This window comes from Aegilops tauschii, chromosome 4 (assembly GCF_002575655.3).
Source record: "Aegilops tauschii subsp. strangulata cultivar AL8/78 chromosome 4, Aet v6.0, whole genome shotgun sequence".
Classification (NCBI taxonomy): Eukaryota; Viridiplantae; Streptophyta; class Magnoliopsida; order Poales; family Poaceae; genus Aegilops; species Aegilops tauschii.
The window spans coordinates 278,912,826-278,935,417 of NC_053038.3; positions in this window are offsets into that span (position 1 = coordinate 278,912,826).

Genomic DNA, 22,592 nt, shown 5'->3' on the forward strand with positions numbered 1-22,592 from the left:
GGCCTAGCACGACGGATCAAGCGAGCAATACGGGTACAACCTACAAAACTGGCATGACACGCCAGGTCAGTACATTGAATGTACTTGCAAGACAACCAAATACATAGCATCCAAACAAGCTGCAGACAAAGCAAGAACCGAGCGCATGCAACACCCTATCTCATATCAATTACTAAACATGGCATGATAAAAATCAACTAAGCATGAACAAAATCATAACATCTACTAACATGGAAATGACATGGCCTATCAGAACATGATTATAACATTGTAATAGCAAAACATAGAATTTTATCTCAATCATGGCATAACTTAACATGTCAATCAAAGCATAGCATGGCATCAAGAAACTATGCTGAAAATAAACTACCAATAATATCCAATGCAGACATAGCATGTTAACATTATGCAATCATCTTCTATTCTATCATGGTTCTTTAAATGCAAATAATGATATATTATTCCATCAATGCAACCAAACTTGTGCACCAAGTCCCTCGGACTCTCTTATCAACTGTGATCATCTCTGGATCACAAACACACCACCAAAGTGGTCTTTCTCAAGAACAACTCGTGATCCTTACGGCGATCACAACCACGACCAACACTTGGTCTCCAACCGTGATCCATACGGCGATCACAACCACGACCAATATTTGGCCCATGATCCTTACGGCGATCACAACCACTTATCTCATCATCAAAATATTGTCGTGACTCCTCACGACTATCTCATAGTTCAAGTTACCATATTCTTGTTATCACATATTTATTTACCAACTTAATTATTTTGGTTTGTCCTCAATTTCGACCAAGACCTGATAGTGGGACCTACTACGAACTGTTGCTATCGATAGACTTTATACACACTCTGCAGAGGTAGCACACTGTACCCACACCACGGAACCCATGGCCTCGTCATCCCATTCGGGTGGACCAATGGCATTCCGACGAAACCAACCTACTGCCATGACGCTCTCCCGGCCACTCGGACCCAATCCCCAACGGGCTGGTCCTGGGTGGCCCCGTGTCTACCAAAGACACCCCGACCACCGTCGTGGTCAACTCCCACTCGGGGACACTCCCACTCGGGGATTGGTACCAAAAATCTCAAAAACGAGCACACAAGGTTATTTCCGCTTACCTGATCATGTAAGCACGCCCATAACCTTCCCTAGTTGGAGGCACCGACGAGAGGCACGACAATAGATCGCATTAAGGCCTTCCCAAAAAGGCAAATGTGGTTGCACTGAAAAAGTTCGGTTTGGCAGCACTATGACTCGATCCCATCGATGACGGAGGAGGTTTGTTATTATTAAGTCATTTTATTTCCTTCTCCATCATCATGAACATATTTAAAATGAGTGCAACATGCCGCATACAAATGCACGAACAAAATATTGAACTCCTCAAGTGCACAACTGTAACATAAAGGGCACGAGAATAGTATATCAACGGTGCATTACAACCCTCATAACAGTTTATAACAGTGACATGCAAATAAAGTAGAGTAGTGACATGGCATTATCAATAACAACATTTTAATTAGCATGGCAAACGATATCGTGAAAACACAAGCATGCATGACAGGCATAATGGAATAACTGCAGACGAAAACGATATGAAACAACTCCAACTACACACACACAAGGTGCAAGCAAAGTCAACATGAAAGTTCGGGGCTCCTGATAAGAGGTTGGCTTGCCTGGGGGTCGACAAATACTCCGAGAAGAAGTGCGAAACGATCGCGGAAAGATTTGCCGAAAACACTTCTCTCTCGGAGGAGGCTGTTTATGGTCAAGGGCAAAATGGTCATTTTCATTGTGTGAAAATATTATGAAAATGATACCAACGGAAAGAGCTCGACGGACAGAGAATGTGAGCGCTGGAATCACCTTATTCGGAGTTACGGGTAAAAAGATACGGACGTTTAAAGCTCAGGGACTAGTCTATAAAAATACTTCTACAAACAGGTCCCTGGTAGTTTAAACAGAACGTGTCTTTTCTGAAAATACGTTTTCCAGAGATGGAAACGTATTCCTGGCCAAAGGAGAGGAAAAATGCGCTTTCTGAGATTGAAAGCGCACTTTCTAGAAATGCGCTTTCGCGCGGGGAAAACGACTTCGCGGCGTGGCGCCGCCACTTATCCGACGTGGCAAGCGGGGCCACGCCCTACGGTCGCCGACGGGTGGGGCCGTGCGGTAAGGGGGCCCGCCTGGCCTGGCTTCTTCTTCCTCACGCTCGGGCACGCGCCTGGCCGAGGGAGGAGGACACCCCGACGGCGACTGCCGGCGATTCCGGCCACGGCGGGGGTCGTGCGACCTACCCAGATGACCAGGGGACGGAGGCGCATCCAGAGGTGGTCTCCGTTGACGGCGAGAGGCGCTGCAGAGAGAACATCAAGGCCCGCGGCGGAGAGGATTTTTGGCCACTAGTGGAGCAAGGTGCTCTGGTAGGGGAGAGAAAGGGCCGAGGCTACGGGAAACTTGGTGGGATCTATAGGTTGCAGTGGTGGTGGAGGAACGACGAGGAGGGCTCGGGAGTGCCGAAATCGATGGAGGCCCGAGGCGGCGGCCACGGTGGTGATGGGGTCAGAGAGGGGCTCTAAGCTCGGGGAGAGGCTCGGGGAGGGGGTTGTGGACTGCGAGGATGCTCGGGGCGTGCTTAAATAGCCGCGGGAGGGCTCGAGGGGGAGGGGAGGAGGTGGCACGCGGCAGGCGACGTGTCCGTGCGTCGGCGACAGCGCAATGTCGGCAGGTGCGGCCAAGGCACACGGGAAGCAGCGGGAAGGTGACGGGGAGGATCAAGACGAGCAGCACAGGCTCACAAAGACGAGCAAGGCTCGAGGACAAGAGGAGGAAGCGGACACCGGTGAGGAAGAGGACGAGCTCACGGGCACGGACTGTTCGAGCATTGGCACGGCTCGCCGGAGAAGAAAATGAAGGGGGCCAGAGGTCCAGAGGGAAGACGACGTCGAGGGGGAGCTGTTGGGCATTAATGGCGAGGCCAGAGAAGGTTGGGGCAGCGCTGCCGACGACAACAGTGGCTAGACCACCGTTTTGGCTGGCTGCCCTCGTAGTCACCACTGGCATGGCGCGCTCTGGGGTTTTTACTGATGTAAGTTCATGTCTACCACGTAGTCCTTCCAGCGTGGAGTGTTACCATGGTGAAAGATCGGGCAGAGACAAATGGAGATGAGTTAAACAAGCTCCACAAGTTTGCTGTTGCAAACTTGGCAACATCCTAGAGATTAAACCAGAGAGGGTAAATGGTAAACTTGATGTCCGGGAGGCTTGGGGTAGAAAGGACTACGGTCCTGGGCGTTTTGAGGTAAAATGGACAACTATTTACCATAGTTGCTGTACAACCACCAAAACTGACCCAGAAACTTAATCATGATGAAACACTCACTAGGAGTGATGGATTGGGCTATAACTTGGCAAAGCTTGATGATTTGAACATATCATGATGCTGTAAAAAGTTCATACCAAATGGACTCACCACAATGGTACTTCCTTCACAGCTATCATTTATGTCCAAAAACTTCAGAAAAATCCTCAGGGCAATTGGCCAAGTGAAATGAGCCACAATCTTGTGGAGATAGGTTATATGAGTAGGACAAGGCCTGGAAAAATTATCAACCATAATGGAGCAAGATAAAATACACTTGCTTCACAAACTGAAAATTTGGATAGAAAACAAGAATTGCTCCTGTGCTCACATAGTTCAATGAAATGAACTGAATTTGGGTGGAGGATAATTATTTGAGATACTTGATAGGATGGAAAAGTTTCATCCCATTTGGAAACACTATGAAGGTACTTCCTTCACAAACTTGTGTTCTGGCCAGAAACTTTGAAAAATTGCACAGGGAGCTAGGGTGAATGGATTGAGCTCATCCTTGGTATCCATGGGTTATTTAACAATGTTAAACACCCTGCGAAATTTCATCTCAATTGGACTTAGCAATAAAGCACTTCCTTTGCAAAATTTCAGAGAAGGCAGAAACTTGCATTGGATCATGTGCCAAATTTTGAAATGTGGAATCATGATATTAGGATGGAACTAGTGATTATATAGCAAGGACAAGCTCCTCAATTTATGTGGGAATTTTCTCTGCTATAAAAATAGTAGTTCCTTTGGAAATTGGCAGAAATGCAATATTGGCATTAAATAGGAAAAGGCAATTTTCCTTATTTAATTACGGCCATTATACATGCCAGAGCTTGGATTAGGCATAAGCATCAACTCTAGCAATTCTCATGAATTTAGGAGATGGCTAGATATGCCTTTGGATTTTATTCCTCAGAAAGGCAAGAAAAGGAATAAATCATAATTCAAAAATATTGCATTGGACTTAGCAATATTTTTGCATATCCAAGGTTAAGAAAGATAGGATGATCTCTAAGATCAATTGGGAGGATCAACAGAACAAGGAAAATGGTGGCTCCTTTGTAATCACAAGGGCATATCCAACTTCCAAAAATTTGGAATTAGGGTTTAAGAGGAATTGAGCTGATGCAAATGAGGTCTTGCCCACTGAAAAAGACATGAGCAGGATTTTGAAAGGTTGGAAATGACAAAATTTTCTCAGGGTCATCCAGCAAACTCAGGAGAAAATTTTGAAAATGAGTGCCAGGAGAGAATAACAGCACAAACATTGACAACCCAATTTTGGGGCTGTTACAAACATGCAACTCCAATTCTATCTTCTCCCCCTCAATTCTTTTCAATTTTTCTTTCAAATATTCGTTTTCTCCTTCAACTAAATTTAACCTCTCGACAATAGGGTCGGTTGGAATTTCCGGTTCACAAACCTCCTAGACAAAAATATCTATGTCAACTTGATGGGCATAATTTGTCATAAACACGAAATGCAACAACTAGTTTTAAAAGAGAATATACCACATCCAAATCATAACAAGGACGAGGGCCGACGGGGACGGATATCAAAACCATGGCACTATGTATAACAAACAACGTACGGGTAAGATAATTATACGAGTAACTATATATCCAAATCACACAAACATCAATTTGGTAATGTAAAACATCATGAACAAGAGGCTCACCACAAGGTGGTGCCGGCGATGGAACGGTGTGGGCGATCGACTATGGTTACGACGGAGATTTAGAAGGCACTAAGTAAACCACACCTACATATGCAAACTAAGTGTTATTTTTGACCTCAAATTGCGTACAAATCAAATACTAGCACATATATTTCCTCCCAAATTACTAAACTCATAAATTAATCACTATACAAAGCATTGCAAGAGCTAATCTAGCAATGAGAGATGAAAGGACAAAGTTGCTAACCTTTGTGATCATTTGAATGGATGGGGGCCTTCAAATCTTGACAAATTTTGGGAAAATGGGTGATGAGCTCGAGAGGAAGAGGGGAAGAACAGAGAGGAGAGGGGAAAGGGGAAGAACAGAGCGAGCTCGGGTGGAAGAAGGGTTTATGTAGGACGACCTTTAGCACCGGTCCGTGCCATGAACCGGTACTAAAGGTGCTAGAGGGGCCCCGGACTGACAACATCCTGCCACCACTCACTTTAGTACCGGTCCGTGGCACGAACCGGTGCTAAAGGTCGGCCACGAACCGGTACTAATGAAAGCGGCCAGCTAGCCGTTGGAACGGGCACTAATGCACACATTAGGGACGGCTCAAAAGCAAACCGGCACTAATGTGCTTGACATTTGACCCTTTTTCTACTAGTGTCCCCTGTGTACTCACACATTAAACCGGGGCGCCGGCTTAAAGGCAGAACGCTCCAAGATATCGAGCAGCGAACAAAGTCAACACCTGTTAAACCGTTTGCCATAAAGGCTCTGAGCTTGGACAGTTGTGGTGCATAGTTGGACCGTTCCTTGGCAGTCAGCCTCTAAGGAAATGGATGAGTGTTGCTAAGCCGGTGAGGACGGTAACCCGGCAGAGGATTCTCATCAGTTGGAGACGTGTCCCGGCAATAAAACCAAGTTTGATTCCAGTCCTTGGGGTGACTATGAAGCTTGGCATGAGGGAAGCTGACATCTTTCCTCTTCTGAATTGCCATTCCACCAAGTTCAGTATTGGGCCCAGCTGTAAACTCAGTACGGCGGTTCAAGTAGAAAAAGTCTCTGAACACTCAACTGTGGGTTCCTCTTGAAGATAGACCTCGCAAAATACTTGGAAATTGCAAATATTGGACACAGAGTTTGGTCCAATATCTTGAGGGAGGAGTTGGAAGCTGGCAAGCACGTCTCAAATTTTTTTTGAACCGGGAGGACTAAAACCTCGACCCAGATGGTTAGTGAAGAAGACTACTTCTCTGTCCTTGGGTTCAGGAGGATTTTCCAGACCAGGGGCCCTCCAGTGGATGACTTCTTTCTTTGCTAAACCGCCGGTTGCGACACATCTGTCTAGTTGTTCTTCAGTAACCCGGGAAGGAACCCAGATTGTAAACTTGTTTGGCCATTTCAAGGGAAAGCTGAAACATGGGTATTGCCGGTTTAAGATTTATAATGGACAAGTATAAAGCGACGCAAGATCAGAAGAAGACCGAGGTATATACACATTGTTAAACTGGAGTCAGACATTGGAGAGGGTACAAAGATAAAACGGCTTGGCGGTTTAAAAGGGGACTAATGGTATCTACCGGATCATCATTTTTCTAAAAAGTTAAACCGCCTACTTTGGTATAGAAGGTACAAGTCTAAGATGTCTAAGTGAGGGAAAAACAAGTTTCACAGATTGACATGGTAATTTCAGATCTGCAACGTGTTGGTAAATCAAAATATATTCCGACCTAAAGTGCAGGTGCTTAAAGCAGTTTAACAGATTCAGATGAGTTTTTTCTATACGAGGAAAAAGTTCTAAGGATGAAAAAGGAAGTTATAACTACGGCTGTTTTAGAAAATAGCAGATCAAAGGCCATCATTTACGCTGTGAAGAAGAACAGGGAAGAACAATTTCAAGCCTCGAGGAACACCGAAACCCTAATGATAGATCTAGAGCAAGGGAAAGGAAAACTTACTGATGTTGACAGAGCAGCGGAGGAGCGCCGCGTTTCTCTGGTGCGTTCAGGTTGATGCAGTGGCCGGAGTTGAGGTCGAGGGCGGAGCTTGACGACGGCGGCCGCGCGTGAGGGTTAGGTCGACGCAAGGAGGAAGAAGAGGCAAAGAGGCACGGGGGGGAAATGGAAAGGACCCCCTGGTCTTATTTATAAGGCGAAGGGATAAGTGACAGGTGCGAAAATCGAGGAGCCCAAAAGTTGGATATGTGACAGAGCTATCGCCTCGTTTGTCGGAGGCTCGTTAATGAAGGTGAGCTATATGCAATTTTTAAATAACAGGTTACGTCATGGCGGTTTATCATGATCCTTGAAGATGACGTCATGGCGGTTTGCAAGATTTATGCAAACGTGCTGACGGAAGAATTTTTCTCAAGTGTTGAAGATTGACATGAACCAGTTCAAATCGATCTGGGGCCTAATGTTGGGGATATTACTACTGGGTATAAACCAGCCAAGAGAGGCCGGGTTACCCCATAATGAGTTATTTATATTTGAAGCCCATGAAGACAAGGAGTATGGCGCTTTACGAAGGCCTAGGGCCTAGAGGCGGGTTATGGCCAGTAGACATAAACCGCCATATCATATGTAACTTGTGTTGTAAGATAAGAAAGGTAGAAACCGAGCCGGACATGTTTATGAGCCGGCCTCGGGATTCTGTAAACCGCCGGGCGTCAAACTGTGTATATAAAGGGACGACCCGGCGGCGGTTTAGGGAAAAAACAACTTGAGAGCCAGGCATAGCGGATTTCGCTCCCTGGTCATCGAAACCCTAGCAATTCCACAACAACTGGATTAGGCTTTTACCTTCACCGCAAGGGGCCGAACCAGTATAAACTTTTTGCGTCCCTTTGTCCGCTTTAACCCCATTAAGCTAACCCGTCGCGATGGCTCCACGACTAAGTCCTTTCACTAGGACATCTGTCGTGACAAAACCACGACAGTTTCCAAGTTGAAACCTTCACTCCTTGCTTGCAGCACCGCCTCCTCGCCGGCGACCCTCCTTCACGTAGCTCGGCCTCGTCTATCCAGGCAGGTAATCCACACCCGACCCTCATCCTCCACCTCCTTCCACATCCCACATGCCCCGACCGTTGGTGCGACACCTTACACCCAAATCACCGACCCCTCCACCAAATGAGCGCCGCCCTAAGCCATGGTGTATGCAGTATAGCCGGATCTCAAGGAGCATTTGGCAGCGGAGAATAAAATCACGGCCGCACGCGCGGATGAGGTCGCGATGGCTGCCATTCGTGCTGACCCCCAGATCTTGGAGGAGCACCTCGTCGTCGAGGCCACCTTCGACACCTGCGCACCGATGCCGAGACGTGGTTGGTTGCTTTAAACGGCAGTTCGGGGCGTTTTCTCGAGGCCACCATCGGTGCCTTCGACGAAGTCTATGAGGTGTTTTCTCAGCGTGCACGTGCTTACCTCATCTCGAGAGCCAGCAAGTTGGTGCCCGGAGCGGCTCAGGCAACTCACCACTATGATGAGGGCACCCACGATACGGAGGCCTCGCCCTCTTCCATGTCCAAGGAGCCAATCGTCATTGATATCTCCGACAATGAGGAGTAGCTTGTCTTATTAGCTCACTATAAGGACCCATGTTCAGTTTGCTAGCTACTGCCTTTCCTTTACAAATTCTAGTGAATTAGCTATCTACTTTTACCATGCATTCTTCTGCTCTAGAGTATATGTTCTATATGTTGTGCAATGTGGTGTTCAGTTAAGTGTTTGGTTCAATTCTGCAAATGTGATGTTCAATTCTTCAGGGTGCAATTTTCCAAGTTGTCAAGCATGCTTGGTTTGGTTAACTATCCGATCTTCTATTAGGAGTATGTTGTATTGTGCAATGTGGTGCTCAGTTAACATTTCGTTCATTTTTTGTGGTGTTTAGTTAACTGTTTGGTTCAATTGTGCAATGCGGTGTTCAATTGTTGTGGGTGCATTCTGTTATTGTATACCATGTGAGAAAGAAATCAAATTTGGCTATACTAAATACATGAGAAACAAATACAATTGCTATATTTCAAAGTTGTTAAGAATTCTTTGTTTGCTTAACTCCCTGATGTTCTATTAGGAGTATGTTATATTGTGCAATGTGGTGCTCAGTTAACGTTTGGTTCATTTGTTGTGGTGTTAAGTTAACTGCTTGGTTCAATTCTACAATGCGATGTTCAATTGTAGTGGCTGCATTCTGTTATTGTATACCATGTGAGAAATAAATCGAATTTGGATGTACTAAATACATGAGAAATAAATAAAATTGCTATTTTTCCAAGTTGTTAAGCATGCTTGGTTTGGTTAACCGTCTGATCTTCTATTAGGAGTATGTTTATATTGTGCAATGTGGTGCTCAGTTAACATTTGATTCATTTGTTGTGATGTTTGATGTCTACTACACAACCTTCTTCTTGTAGACGTTGTTGGGCCTCCAAGTGCAGAGGTTTGTAGGACAGTAGCAAATTTCCCTCAAGTGGATGACCTATGGTTTATCAATCCGTGGGAGGCGTCGGATGAAGATGGTCTCTCTCAAACAACCCTGCAACCAAATAACAAAGAGTCTCTTGTGTCCCCAACACACCCAATACAATGGTAAATTGTATAGGTGCACTAGTTCGGCGAAGATATGGTGATACAAGTGCAATATGGATGGTAGATATAGGTTTTTGTAATCTGAAAATGTAAAAACAGCAAGGTTACTAATGATAAAAGTGAGCAAAAACGGTATTGCAATGCTAGGAAACAAGGCCTAGGGTTCATACTTTCACTAGTGCAAGTTCTCTCAACAATAATAACATAATTGGATCATATAACTATCCCTCAACATGCAACAAAGAGTCACTCCAAAGTTACTAATAGTGAAGAACAAACGAAGAGATTATGGTAGGGTACGAAACCACCTCAAAGTTATCCTTTGTGATCGATCTATTCAAGAGTCCGTAGTAAAATAACATGAAGCTATTCTTTCTGTTCGATCAATCCTAGAGTTCGTACTAGAATAACACCTTAAGACACAAATCAAACAAAACCCTAATTTCACCTAGATACTCCAATGTCACCTCAAGTATCCGTGGGTATGATTATACGATATGCATCACACAATCTCAGATTCATATATTCAAACCAACACAAAGTACTTCAAAGAGTGCCCCAAAGTTTCTACCGGAGAGTCAAGACGAAAACGTGTGCCAACCCCTATGCATAGATTTCCAAGGTCACGGAACCCGCAAGTTGATCACCAAAACATACATCAAGTAGATTACGTGAATATCCCAATGTCACCACATATAAGCACATGCAAGACATACATCAAGTGTTCTCAAATCCATAAAGACTCAATCCGATAAGATAACTTCGAAGGGAAAACTCAATCCATTACAAGAGAGTAGAGGGGGAGAAACATCATAAGATCCAACTATAATAGCAAAGCTCGCGATACATCAAGATTGTGCCACATCAAGAACACGAGAGAGAGATCAAACACATAGCTACTGGTACATACCCTCAGCCCCGAGGGTGAACTACTCACTCCTCGTCATGGAGAGCGCCGGGATGATGAAGATGGCCACCGGTGAGGGATCCCACCCTCCGGCAGGGTGCCGGAACAGGGTCCCGATTGGTTTTTGGTGGCTACAGAGGCTAGCGGCGGCGGAACTCCGAATCTAGGTTATGTTCTGGAAGTTTGGGTATATATAAGAGGTGTTGGCATCGGGGACAAGTCAGGGGGTCTCCGAGGCGGCCACGAGGTAGGGGGTGCGCCCTCCACCCTCGTGGATGCCTCGGGACTCTTCTGGCCCATCTCCGATACTGCCTGGGCTTCTTCTAGTCCAAAAATAATCTCCTGAAATTTCAGGTCAATTGGACACCGTTTGGTTTTCCTTTTGTGCGATACTTAAAAACAAGGAAAAAACTGAAAAATGGCACTGGGCTCTAGGTTAATAGGTTAGTCCCAAAAATCATATAAAATAGCATATAAATGCATATAAAACATCCTAGATGGATAATATAATAGCATGGAACAATCAAAAATTATAGATACGTTGGTGACGTATCAAGCATCCCCAAGTTTAATTCCTGCTCGTCCTTGAGTAGGTAAATGATAAAATTAGAATTTTTGATGTGGAATGCTACCTAACATATTTATTAATGTAATCTTCTTTATTGTGGCAAGAATGTTCAGATCCAAAAGATTCTAGACAAAGTTTTAATATTGACATAAAAATAGTAATACTTCAAGCATACTGACCAAGCAATTATGTCTTATCAAAATAACATAGCCAAATAAAGCTTATCCCTACAAAATCATATAGTTTGGCCATGCTTCATTTTCGTCACACAAAATGCTCCCATCATGCACAACCCCGATGACAAGCCGAGCAATTGGTTCATACTTTTTAACGTGCTTCAGCCTTTTCAACCCTCATGCAATACATGAGCGCAAGCCATGGATATAGCACTACAGGTGGAATAGCATATGATGATGAGGGTTATGTGAGAAGAAAAAAAGGAGAAAGTCTCACATTGACACGGCTAATCAATGTGCTATGGAGATGCCCATCAATTGATGTCAATGCGAGGAGTAGGGATTGCCATGCAACGGATGCACTAGAGCTATAAATATATGAAAGATCATCAAAAGAAACTAAGCGGGGTTGCATCCAACTTGCTTGCTCACGAAGACCTAGGGCATTTTCAGGAAGCCCATCATTGGAATATACAAGCCATGTTCTATAATGAAAAATTCCCACTAGTATATGAAAGTGACAAAATAAGAAACTCTCTATCATGAAGATCATGGTGCTATTTTTTGAAGCACAAGTATGGAAAAAGGATAGTAACATTGTCCCTTCTCCCTTTTGCTCTCATCATTTTTTTTGTTTGGGCTTCTTTGGCATCTTTTTTTATTTGGGATTATTTGTCCTCTCTTTTTATTTGGGCTTCTTTGTCCTCTCTATTTTGTGCTTTTTTGTCCTCTTTTTTATTATTTTTTTTCGTCCGGAGTCTCATCCCGACTTGTCGGGGAACTATAGTCTCCATCATCCTTTCCTCACATGGAAAAATGCTCTAATAATGATGATCATCACACTTTTGTTTACTCATAACTCAATATTACAACTCGATACTAGAACAAAAATATGACTCTATGTGAATGCCTCCGGCGGTGTACCGGGATATGCAATGAAACAAGAGCGACATGTATGAAAGAATTATGAGGGTGGCTTTGCCACAAATACGATGTCAACTACATGATCATGCAAAGCAATATGACAATAATGGAGCATGTCATAATAAACGGAACGGTGGAAAGTTGCATGGAAATATATCTCAGAATGGCTATGGAAATGCCATAATAGGTAGGTATGGTGGCTGTTTTGAGGAAGATATAAGGAGGCTTATGTGTGATAGAGTGTATCATATCACGGGGTTTTGATGCACCGGTGAAATTTGCACCAACTCTCGAGGTGAGAAAGGGCAATGCACGGTACCGTAGAGGCTAGCAAATTGTGAAAAGGTAAGAGTGTGTATAATCCATGGACTCACATTAGTCATAAGGAACTCATATACTTATTGCAAAAGTTTATTATCCCTCGAAGCAAAGTACTACTACGCATGCCCCTAGGGGGATAGATTGGTAGGAAAAGACCATCGCTCGTCCCTGACCGCCACTCATAAGGAAAGCAATCAAAGAACACCCCATGCTTCAAATCTGTCACACAACGTTTACCATACGTGCATGCTATGGGACTTGCAATCCTCAAGACAAGTATTTCTAATTTCTGCAATTACCCAACTAGCATGACTCTAGCATTACCACCTTTATATCTCAAAACAACTATCAAGTATCAAACTTATCATAGTATTTAATGCACTCTATATGAAAGTTTTTATTATACCCATCTTGGATGCCTATCATATTAAGACTAATTTAATAGCCAAAGAAAATTATGATACTGTTCTAAGAGACTCTCAAAATAATATAAGTGAATCATGAGAGATCAATAATTTCTATAAAATAAAACCACCACCGTGCTCTAAAAAGATATAAGTGAAACACTAGAGCAAACGACAAACTACTCCAAAAAATATAAGTGAAGATCAATGAGTAGTTGAATAATTATGTAACTATGTGAAGACTCTCTAATATTTAAGAATTTAAGATCTTTGTATTTTATTCAAACATCAAGAAAAAATAAAATAAAATGACGCTCCAAGCAAAACACATATCATGTGGTGAATAAAAATATAGCTCCAAGTAAGGTTACCGATGAACGAAGAAGAAAGAGGGGATGCCATCCGGGGCATCCCCAAGCTTAGGGTCTTCGTTGTCCTTGAATATTACCTCGGGTGCCTTGGGCGTCCCCAAGCTTAGGCTCTTGCCACTCCTTATTCCATAGTCCATCGAATCTTTACCCAAAACTTGAAAACTTCACTACACAAAATTTAACAGAAAACTAGTAAGCTCCGTTAGTATAAGAAAATAAATCACCATTTAGGTACTGTTTTGAACTCATTCTAAATTCATATTGGTGTAATATCTAATGTATTCCAACTTCTCTATGGTTCATACCCTCCGATACTACTCATAGATTCATCAAAATAAGCAAGCAACACATAGAAAACAGAATCTGTCAAAAACAGAACAGTCTGTAGTAATATATATCAAACGTATACTTATGGAACTCCAAAAATTCTGAAATAAAATGGTGGACCTGAGGAATTTGTCTATTAATAATCTTAAAAAATAATCAACCTAAAAGCACTCTCCAGTAAAAAATGGCAGCTAATTTTGTGAGCGCTAAAGTTTCTGTTTTTACAGCAAGATCATAAAGACTTCACCCAAGTCTTCCCAAAGGTTCTACTTGCAACAAATACTAATTAAAACATAAAACCATATATAAACAGAGGCTAGATGAATTATTTATTACTAAACAGGAGAAAAATGCAAATAATATAAATAAAATTGGGTTGCCTCCCAACAAGCGCTAACGTTTAACTCCCCTAGCTAGGCATGATAATTTCAATGATGCTCACATAAAAGATAAGAATTGAAACATAAAGAGAGCATCATGAAGAATATGACTAGCACATTTAAGTCTAACCCACTTCCTATGCATAGGGATTTTTTGAGCAAACAACTTATGGGAACAATAATCAACTAGCATAGGAAGGCAAAATAAGCATAACTTTAAAACTTTAAGCACATACAGACGAAACTTGATATTATTGCAATTCCTACAAGAATATATTCCTCCGTCAAAACAATTTTCAGTAGCATCATGAATGAATTCAACAATATAACCATCACATAAAGCATTCCTTTCATGACCTACAAGCATAAATTTTTTATTACTCTCCACATAAGGAATTTTCTTCTCATTCGGAATAGTGAGAGTATCATAAGAAACTCGAATACTATAAATTGTTTCCACATTTAAACAATAAATTTCAGAAAAATGGTAATCATAATCATGACAAGTTTTATAAATATAATCATCACTACTTTTTATAGCATAAGTATCATCACAATAATTATCATAAGTAGCAACTTTGTTCTCATCATAATCGATTGAAACCTCTTCCAAGATAGTGGAATCATTACTAAATAAAGTCATGGCCTCTCCAAATCCACTTTTATAATTGTCACAATAAGATTCAACACCCTCCAAAATAGTGGGATCATTACTTCCTAAAGTTGACACTCTTCTAAACCCACTTTCATCAATATAATCATCATAAGTAGGAGGCATGCTATCATCATAATAAATTTGCATATCAAAACTTGGGGGACTAAAAATATCATCTTTATTAAACATAGCATCCCCAAGCTTGGTACAAACATTAATTGCAGCAAATAAATTCTCAAACATGTCATTCTCATCAAACATAGCATCCCCAAGCTTGGGCCTTTTCATATCATAAGCATAATCACTCTCATCATTAATAGTGTGGATAGCAACAATAGTATAGCAATTATCATCATCACAGTGAGTAATAGGAGCAACATCATTTGGGAGGGATACCTTTTTACCTTTGCTTCTCTGTCTTATCTGTTTCTTCTTCACATCATGTGTGGGTTCAATCCTCTTTTTGGAGCTCCTTATTAATGAGATTGGTTGAATAGAAAGCTCCTCCTCGTTACCTGATTCATCATAAGAAAGAATAGGAGGATATTGGGAAATCTCTTCCCTTTCATTAGTATTCTCTTCATCTTCTATTTGTTTTCTTGTATTTATGTAATTGGCAATATAAGGATTTTCAATGCAATTCACCACACAATACACATAAATTTCCTCTAGATCAAAATCAAGAACTTTATCAAGGACAAATTCTGGCATATCCTTAGTTATACTTTTCATTTCTTCACAGCCCACAAGCAAACTAAGTTCAAGATGCACAAGGGAAATCAAGTCATCACAATTTTTGGACATGATACGATCATGAAACAATTTGCATTGTATATTTAATGACCACGTTCATTGCAAAGTTCACAAGGATGACTACGAAAAATTAAATTTTGAGCACAAACATCTAGCCTTTCTTGCAACCATTTGGTTTCTAAATACTTATGCCTCTTGAAAAATCTATCTTCCCTATTTGGTGTGTACTTGCAAACTCTATGCACTCCACAAAAATTGACATGCTTAGTTGTTTTCTTGTAGTCACTGAAGTTCTTTTTCTGTGTATTTCTAGTGGCCACAATAACCTATCTTTGGAAACTAGGCCAAAATAATCATGGCAACACATGGACTGTTGTAACCATGGGCCTCCTACGGGCCGTATGATCCATGGGCCTTCTACGGGCCGTAGGATCCATTGGCCTTCTATAAGGGCCGTAGGATCCATGGGCTTTCTACGGGCCGTACGATTCATGGGCCTTTTACGGGCCGTAGGATCCATGGGCCTTCTACGGGGCGTATCATCATTCCGCCAATCATGGACCGTACTATTCATGGAAAATAATGGGTCGTTAATAGGCCGTATTTGATAACTCTATGAAAACAGCCCAACGGGTTTTTTTACATGAAAACGGCCCAACGTATTAACGGGCCACAAACGGGCCAACTGTAACCACGTTTTGAATTTTGCCCACAACCAGAAAATGACAGTAACGGGCCGTAATTAAACGAATGTGGAAATGAGCCCAAGAATAAATGGGCCCCGGGAAGGCCGAAAGATAACATGGGCTGGAAACGGCCCAACGGAATAATGGGCCTTTAATGGGTATAAAGTGATACACTATTCATTACGGCCCAGTTTCACTACGTGCCGTTAATGCGTATAAAGTGATACACTATTCATTACGGGCCGGTTTTACCACGGGCCGTTAATGGGCCGAGAGTAATAAGGGCCTCATATGGCCCGAAAGATGTCATGGGCCATACATGGGCCGGAAGTTAAAACGGGCTGGAATTATATTGGACGACCCAGATGACGCTACTGGGCCTAATTCGGATAGGCCGTAAACGGGCCCTGGGTTAGCGGGCTGTAAATGGGCTATATGCAAACAGGCCGTTCATAGGCTTGCCGTGGGCCGGCCCGCCACCTTTTGACCAAGTCAAACGGGCCGGCCTTTTCACAGGAATGGGCCTCTGTTGGGCCGTGCCATGTGTCGACGTATCATAGGCGCTTTGGGTCCATTTGAGTGGATGACATCTATCCCAACGGTGAGCCGACACGTGTTTCCTCCAGCCAATGATGATTTTACACGTGGAAAATCCCCATTGGTCGGGGCTGTTAACGGGTTATCGGATCCAAAACCCGACCCAATAGCTTAACGACGTTCCGTTACGGTGGGTGCCACGTGTCGGTCACCCTTGACGAAAGCACTTCTGTGACGCGCGATTTATCATCATGGAAGTGGACGCTTCCGTGAAGATAATTTTGGTAATGTCATGGAACACTTCTACGACAGCACAGGTATGAGTATCTTGATTCTGTCATAAATTTGTCATGGATGTACATGCATGACAGAAAATGTGACCTACTGTGACAAACACGTATCATCACGGAAGTGTATTTTTTTGTAGTGCTCCACTCCAGCGCCATTCCCAGCTGATGTGGGCCCTGTCTGTCGGCCAGGATCGCATGAGGCTTCAGGAGTCAGGGCTTGCGCTCGAGCCACGAAGAACAGTGCTCGATGTCCTGACGGGCGACCCCTCGCCAGCTGATATGCCATTGGAGGGTTGTCTCTTGTACTACTGCTCGAATAGGGTGGAGTTCACGGGGTAGATGCCCCCCTTCGATGAATGGGGGATGCGTCCTGTCGGCCATGAAGGGCCCCGCGAGAACCCTGTCTCAGTGGTCCCCCTCCTCGCCGCCAGCGCTGAACTTAACCCAAGAGTGGATGCAGGGGCAAGCACCGCTGGAGGCCGGAGGCGCGGGTGCTGAAGTGTCGACCTCGCTCGAGGATCTGGAGGAGTCATCCTCGGGAGCCCGCGACTCTTGCCCTGGTGTGACAGCTGAGGGGGCGTCGCAATCCACGGCTCTTGAGGTCGAAGCCCCCGAGGTCTCCGCAGGTCGTCGTGAGGCGGAGCCCGAGGGCTCCCCTCGGCCCAATACTCCCGAGGTTGCTTCCTCGGGCGCCTCACTGGCCACGCCCTGCACTGGTTGCCACATTCAACGCTTCAGCCAGCTCCGCCTGGACTTCGATGCGCTCCGCAAAAGGAAAGGGTCTCTGAGCTGCAGCAGAGATGCCTTCCGGTCGTTGAAGCATAGAAAGTATATCGCCATAGATGAGTGAGTACCTTATCTTTGTAATTTCTCAAGTGCTACTTCCCCTCCTGACAGTGGCTCCTCAGGGTCCCTCCTGCTAAGGCTGTGAAGTCTCCTGAGAAGCAACTTCCTCCTGCCTCGACTCCTTCGCTGGCCTTGAGCACCCCAAGCCAGCACGCCGCTCCTGAAGCGAGGTCGGCCGGAGAGGCAGACTCGCCAGCCTGGCGCCTCGAGCCCGCGCCTTTGCTGTCTCTCCTTCGTGGCCTCACCTGGGGTGTGGCAGGCGTGCCAAGGGATCCTCCTTTGGTTATGGACGGTGGCTGGATGGCTTTGATCCTGGCTTCTGCTTCGAGGAGTGGGTCCTCACCCATCGAGGCCTCCGCCGTGGCCCAGACGGTGATCGGGGAGCCCCCAGCCCCCTGCCGGGAGGGACCGAGCCGCTTCAGGCCCCTGCTGCGGGAGAAGGGCCCGGTTGCGCACTCAAGCTCGCGCACGAGCGGAGTGTCATCTGCCACGAGCTTTTTCAGGAAGCAATGGGCGCGATGAGCCATCTTGGCGGAGAACTCACATATATTCACATGCGCCTTGAAGCCGAGGGCCTCCGGCTGGCGGAGGAATGGCATCAGCTGAAGGTGGCCATCAACTTCGGGCGCCTCCAGCGTGAGCATGCCAATGCGGATGCCAAGGCATCCCTGGCAACCTCCCGCAAAGCCAGCGCCCGGGCCTTGGAGAAGGCCAGGGAGGCCGACCGTCGCCGTGCAATCACCGAGGAGCACAGGCGGGAGCTCCTGGCCTTGAACGCCTCTTTGGAGCAGCAGGTGGAGGCGCGCAGGGCCGCCCTCGCGTTGATGAAGTGGATGCCTCCCGAGGAGGAAGAGACCCGGAAGCGCGAGGAGACGCTGGCGCTGGAACCACGGAGCGCAGCCTCGAGCTTGAGAGGTTGGAGATGAGGGAGTACCAGGTTGCCCAAGCAGAGGATGCCACCAATGCGCGCGAGGCAAGGGTCCAGAAGGAGGATGACAGCAGGGTGGCCGAGGCTCGCACAGATCTTGTTGGCAGGTACGACCAGAAGCTGGAGCTCGTGGAAGCCGAAGCTGTGGGCAGGACTACTACCCTCAGGTCGGAGTTGGCTGAGGCGGAGCAGCGCGAGAAAGTCACCGCAGCCGCCCTAGTCTCAGTGCAGGCCGAGCTAGCCTTCGCCCGTGCCGAGCTGCTTTCTCTTCAGCGGCGGGTCGTCAGCGCAGAGTCCTTCGCGCAGCAGAGCAGGGAAGAAGCGCTTCGGCGGCAGACGCTGGAGCGCGTGCATGCCCCCATTCTCCAAGACCTCAGGATTAGAGCCAACACGGCGGTGGGCGCCATTTGTGACGAACATGCCCCTCATCCCCACGCGAACGATTATGCCAGTCAGCTCTGCTTTTTCGCCGACGTGGTGACACGCCTGGAGAACCAATCCGAGAGGGCTCGCAAGCTTGTTGAAGAGAGGAGTCGTGGCCTACTCGGGCGTGCGTTCTCATGCATCTTCAGCCACCTCCAGAACACCTACCCCGACTTCTATCTGGACGCCACCATTGCCCCCGTACCCGAGGCCATCCGGGGTGACCTGGCGCGCTGGGTGGAAGACAATGTGGACGCCCTTGTCAGGGCCTTCACCTCCGAGGACGACGCGGTGGTGGTCGTGGCAGATGATGGTGACGTGGTCGACGATGGTGATGGCGACATTGGCAATGGTGATGGTGATGCAAGCGATGACGACAGTGAAGCCAGCGACGCGTCTGAGGGCGACCCGGAGGACACGGTGAGCGACATGTTCGATTGAGCTCGTGCTTCCTTGTCGTTGACGCTACATGCGAAAGCTCGGGCACGGCCCTGGAAGTTGTAAGAGCATTTTGGTAGCGGGAGCCCCTCATGTAAACAGATTACTGCATCTATTCTTTAGGCCAAGCTGGATATGTGTTTTCATGAACCCGCGAGTCCCGCCGCGAGTTTGCTGCTGTAATTTACCTTAGCCAGGACAGGTCTCAAACCGGCTCGTGAGGTTGTGAGTTTCTGAGGAGCCTGCCGATCCGTCCGAGAGGGCCTCGCGAGAAGCAAGCGCCGGCCATGGTAGGACAAGCGCACAACACGTGTGCGCTATGCCAAGCCCCCGCTCGCGAGGGGCTCGCGAGGGGGAGGCAGCAGGCGCGAACTCCGAATCAAGGCAAGGAACCAGATTGCAAGAAATCACAGAAACGAGAAAAGGCACCTCCCGCGCACACCAATGAAAATTCAACTTCAAACTTAAATTCAAAGCCAGAAAACAGGGCTACAGAAAAGAGGTCAAAAGCAAATGGCCGCATCCGGTGCCTAGTCTAGTCTTCTGGTCTTCCACCAGCGCGGAGCGTAGTGCCTCCACTAGGACGTGGGCGGGAGCCCCCGAGGCCCGAGGGCGGCACTCCAGCGACTCCGGGGCGTGTACAGCCCCACTCATTATTATGTGAGAGTGTCAGGAGCGGAGACCTTCACAGGCGTGAGCCTTACTTCATATCGCCAGACGAGGGCCCCGCCTTGCGCCACCCTCAACCACCGTTGGGGCATCCGGAAACCAGGACGACGCCAAGGGGCAAAGGGGACGCCAGCGGCGCCCTCGGTGACCATGGGTCCTTTGCCGGGGGAAGGCTCACCTGCACCTCCCTAGCAGAGGGCCTATCTCCGGGGGACGCCCTGCTCCGCGCGATGCGGGGAGGGGCCTTGCTCCCGGCTCCTTCCTTGCAGCCCCAAGTGCACTTCTCCTGGTGGAAGGGGGGCTGTCGAGCTGGGGCCGCCGTCCGCCGCTGTGACCTGATCCTCCCGTGACCCATGATTAGCGTAAGCTTGCTCCTGAGAGATTAGTGGGACCCTGCAGCTGTTGTCGCCGGCATGGTCAGTGAGGCTCCCGGGCGGCTCCTGGAAGGCCTCAGCTTCTAGCGCCTCCTCCTCCCAGCTTGGCTCGGGGAACGAGCCAGGGTCGTCTTTCGGCGTGTACTCCTGGTCCATCATGCGGGGCACGTAGGCCTCCGAGGTCGTCGCCCCGAAGACCTCGCCGAAGTGCCCCACGCTCCATGTTGCCTGGCCCAGCGCGCCGCCCTGAGGATGGTAGGACGGCATCCCGCTGGGGCCGTGGGTGGTAACGCTCGTGCCCGCACTCATCGGAGGTGGGGCGGGTGCGATTGGGTGTCCGGCGCTTCTGGTCACGCCGGTGTTGGTGAAACCTCCTGGCGTGCCCGGGGGCACGCGGGCACGGCGAGGCCCGCCATGCAATCCGGCCACGGCCTGAGGCATAAGCAGGGAGCAGAAGGGCGGTGCTCCCGAGGCCGCGGCGTCCAGCAGCTCGGCGACGCGCTCCAGCAATGCATCCCGGCCGCTCTCCACCAGTCGGCACCGCAGCAGCTCCCGTGCCACTGTGAGTGCGGCCCTCATGTTGGCCTGTTCCTACCGGGTGTGCAGCGCCGTCGCCGTGGCATAGCTGGAGGTTCTCAAAGCGGCCCGCGCGCGCCGCGGGGTAAGGGTGGACGGCGCCGAGCCGCGCCACCCGCACCCCGCAGCGCTTGGCGGCGCGAGTGCCGCCCGAAGTGCGAGGTTGAGGTCTTTTTGGGTGGTTGACGTCATGCGGGCTAGGCAGGGCGCCCAGTGGTCGGCGTTGGTCCTCGGGTCGCCGGACATCGGAACCGCGGACTGTCGGCGGGTCAACTGGCGGAAGAGAGGCCCCGGCGCACCCCTACCTGGCGCGCTAAATGTCGGATTTCGGGTTCCGGCAAAACCCTTGAGGTTCGAACACTGGGGTGCGCACGAAGATCTCTCTCTCCCTAGATCGCTCTCGCAACAATCGCAAGGCCTAGCTCGACGAACCCAAAGAACAGGAGACACAAGAGTTTATACTGGTTCGGCCCACCGATGTGGTGTAATACCCTACTCCAGTGTGGTGTGGTGGATTGCCTCTTGGGCTCAGGTTGAACAGTTACAAGGGAAGAACAGCCTCCTGAGCAGAGGTGCTCTTGTGCTTGGTGAACTTGTGTGGTTGAGGGTGATCTGAATGATCTGCCCCCCTATGGTGGTGGCTAGTCCTATTTATAGAGGCCCTGGCCCTCTCCCCAAATATTGTGCGGGAAGGGATCCACCAACGGCCAAATTCGAAGGGAGACAACTAGTACAAGTTATCCAGACTAAAGGTGGTCTTCGCATGCCAAAGGCTCTGGTGGTGACGCCGTCTTGGGCTCCACGGTGACCTCCGTCCTGCCGTCCTGCTGGTCTTGGTCTCGTTGCACCGATATGGAAACCTTTGCCTGATGCCTCGGGACTCCTCTGCTGCGCTTGCCCCTTTAGCGCCAAAGAGGAAACGAGGACACTACGCGCGCTGGCGCCCCCCTGGCGCCCGCCTGGCTCCAGTCGTCATGGATTGCGTCATAGAAACCTCGCGAGGTGTCCCTTGCCTTGATCTCTCTGCCCCTCGCGAGCCAGCCTGGTGAGACTTCCCCTGAGGAGGTCTTGCATCGTCCGCCTCGCGAGGCTTGGCCCCTCGCGAGGGTCTTGAGTGTTTGCTGGTGAAGATGGGCCGTACAGGGCCATCGGTGGAGCCACACTGTGGGCTGCAGGCAGGCAAGTTTGGGGACCCCTGTTCCCAGGACGCCGACAATTACCTCTCAAACCACCTCTATGGTCAAGAGGCGAGGAAAGTTTTCATACAACACCCACGGTTCAATATTGATGTGTTCCTGAATAGGTCGAAGGATGGACGATCAATCATCCACAGGCACTGGCCTAAAGTTGCAAAGACCTTCAACATGAATGAAGGCTCAATATTCGCCT